We start from the raw sequence: 3,859 nt of genomic DNA, 5'->3' as shown, positions 1-3,859 counted from the left end.
ACATGAATGAACCATATTACTCATATAAACCTGAGCAGGAAGGATGTTTAATTCTAATCCTCAATGGTTAGCAAACATCCTAAGAATATACAAATCGAATCGGTAACCAAATGAACAAAATTCCTTTATCAACATTTAGTGTGTGTGAAGCGGGTTACATGCAAAAACAGCATCATGACAAAGGATCCAATATTCATTGAATGGGATAGACATCCATGGCATGCTTGGAGGGAGACCGGCGCCAGGAACATATGGAAGGTTGTATAGTGGCGAAGGCAAACTGTACAAGTAAAATAAAAACAATCAGTTTAAAGGATTAAACTTAGAACAACCCATTTTCTTAAAAAAAAGGAAACAAACCAATGGGCAAAAGTCATCAAAGTGTATTTTGAATACATAAACGTGTTAAATTGTTTTATTTATAAAAAGTTAGATTATCGTTGACATACTATAGATCATGCTTTCATACTTCACACACTAAATACTTGTAAAATAATTTTTTTGGACAAGACATGTACCAAAAAGTTACCCATTTTGACTGGCCTACTTAGTATGCCACCGCTAGTTATTATTAATGATGAAAAAGACCGTTTTATTATAAAAACTTGTGAAATATACTATTATGAAATTTTCAAATGAAAATTATATCGAGATAGAAGGTAAACAGGTAACAAGTTACTCCACTACCACATTTTAAAAATTATATCCATAAATCGTAAGCTCATAACATTACTATTCATTACCCTTTAACGATATAAAAAAATTTCTGCATACAGACATAAACATGAAGTTTTAATATACGTTAACGTATTAATACTGTATATTCTAAAAGAATTTAATAATTTAGGGATTTTTACATATTTCCCCCTCCTAAGCTGGCTTGTTACGTATTTCCCTAAATAAAAAAAAACAATTAAATATTTTCCCTCCCTAACTCATATATATTACATATTTCCCTTTTTCATTAAAAACTCTTATTAAATGACTATTTTACCCTTAATGAACTATATTAAATGAAAATTTACATCTTTCATATTCCTAATATCATCAATCAATTACATATTTTCATAATTCATTTTTTTTATTTAGGAAAATATGTAATTGTTTATTTTATTTGAGTCAACTTTACATCTGAACATTCTCATTTACATTGTTTGATATTCACCAGAATCACCACCCTACCCATTATTGACATCCTATCTACTTTGGACTATTACTAACATGGTTTATCTTATTTGTATGGTATCTAAAATAGACGTGATGTATTTTAGAAAAATTATCAAGAGTAGCCAATTTTCTAGAAAATAAACAGAGACCTAAGTTCCTAACACTATTTTTAGTATTTTGGCCAAACTAATCACTAGTTTTGCAACCCTGTCGCTACATGCTTGTTGCTGTGACCCGCTCGGATGAGACTGTTTGTTCGCTGGTACCAATGTCAATGACCCGCTCAATGAAACTGTTTGCTCCTCTAACCACTCATCTCTATACCCTAAATGACTAATAAGAAACGTGGATTCGGTGATTATGTGGTGACAAAAAAGTATTCATCTTTTGATCCTGTGTAGTAAGATTTTGTTTTGACACCATGTGTATAAATTCATGCATATACATACACCAAAATACCATTATATCTACATACTTGCATATGATAAACATAATGAAACTAGTGGCAATGCATATTTTCTTCTTCTTTGAGAAACATCGTACTCTTAGTTGTTTTTTATAGTTTTAAAATCTTTAGAATTAACAATTAGAATTGGAGAGATATGTAATTGATTGATGATATTAGAAATTAGAAATATGTATATATTCATTTAGTAGTTCATTAGGGGTAAAATAGTCATTTAATAAGAGTTTTTAATGAAAATGGGAAATATGTAATTGTTTCTTTTTATTTGGGGAAATATGTAATTGTTTCTTTTTTATTTGGGGAAATACGTAATAACCCAGCTTGGGATGGAGAAATATGTAAAAATCATTTTAATTTAATATAAAAGAATGAAATTAATGCTTGTAACGTAATTATTTTTGAAATCCAGTTATTGAAAAAATTGTAATCTAGTTGGTATATTTATCTACAACGTTATTACCCGGGATTGCTTCTCGGGCTAGAAAACTTAAATTGCGTTAATCATAAGGGTGTAGATAAAATTAAAACAAATAAAGTGACATATTGCATAAATTACTAACAAAGTGGATTATATCATTAGATATGAAGTTTTCTTTATAAGCCATATACAAAAAAAATCCAAGAAATATGAATATAAAAGATTTAGACAAACATGAACGGATTTGTATGACTATCAATCCGTTTCACTCCATTCGACTCATTTCGTTTTGCAATAAATTTCAAAGTATTACCTTATTCTGAATAACAACTTTCAATATAGTAGTAATTATTTGTTGGTGCATATTTCCTATGTCCGCCACTGTGCAAGTAGGCTAGATAGAGCGTGTGTTGAATATTGTATAGAATAGTGTGAAAATGGACAAGGTTTTGTGATGAAAATGTACATTCGTACGGATGGAGTCCATCCGTGCGAATGCACATCAGGTCCTCCGTGAAAAGCCCATTCGTCCCTATGGTTCGTTCACTGTTAAGCTCCATCCGTGCAAATTGGTTCGTGCGGATGGACTATGCCTATATATAGGGATGAGGGGTTTCTCATTTGGACAAGCTTTGGTTCCTAGAGGGGAGATGCTGTCAAACTGGTTTCGCGGGTAGGTAACTTCAAATCATTAAATAGAAGCCAATTTAAATTAACTTGTTCGGTGTCGATTCTTCTTCTGCTCATTTCTTATCAATAATATTCTACCGAACCGGTTATCTCGGGGCAAAAACTCCGTCAAACCTGGTGGATCCTGGAATCTCAATTGGTATCAGAGCTACAGTACCGATTCAATCGATCTAACAGTTGATTGAATCACCTATGCTAACAAATTTTGGATTTTTTGGAGGTTTTGACGTTAAACATCAAATAAGCAACAAATTGAAGGTCAATTCACGGATGGATTTTGAAACTGAAGACATCATTATGTTCGTGATTGATTTTTGCACAATCCTGTGAAGTTTCGTCATGAAATTCGCAGAAATAAAGATTTTGGATCGAAAATGTGATTGGGAATGTTCTTGAGAAGACCAGCTTCTTTGGGACGGTTGGCATAAGCGGTCATGCCAGATTCGTATGAACCGGCTGATTCGCGATAAGTGGATTGTTTATTCCCAATCCGTTCAAAATGTCATTTCGTTCCAAATCAGTTAATTCGCACGGATGGACCTATTCCATTCGCACGAATGAACAAATGCCTAAATAAAGGCATTTTTTGATCGCAATGACGAGATGAGTCTCTAGAAAAAATTTGGTGATTGAAATTTTTTCGAGTTTTTAACGACCAAGCTGGGTTGTTAGGAGACACCGTACGGGGCTTCAGCGAACAGATTTGATGATGCGATCACAAATTGTGGAAATTAGTGGGGTAGTTATGATACTGGTGCAGAATGATTATCATCTGGGTTATCTGACTATTAATGGGCCGTAAAGAAAAATCCGCGATAATGAAAAACTGACGTTTGAGGGCCAAAATGACACATTTTCGGCATAGTCGAGGTTTTCAGAGATAAGATAAGACTGAATTGCTCAATTTGAGGGGGAATTCAGTGATAAGACGTCATAATTTGAAAAATGAGGGGGAATAAAAATTTCATATTGAAATTCCAGCATTTTTGAAATTCATGACGGTGCAACTGTATTCGGGTGGTTCCGACTTCAGATTGTCAGGGGATGCATAGGATCTGGATTTGTGAATTCGTGATCATAGGAAGTTCAGACTCTATAGATCAGGGTTAGATTGACGT

Source organism: Helianthus annuus, chromosome 7 (genome assembly GCF_002127325.2).
Source record: "Helianthus annuus cultivar XRQ/B chromosome 7, HanXRQr2.0-SUNRISE, whole genome shotgun sequence".
NCBI lineage: Eukaryota > Viridiplantae > Streptophyta > Magnoliopsida > Asterales > Asteraceae > Helianthus > Helianthus annuus.
This window is presented reverse-complemented; position numbering follows the sequence as displayed.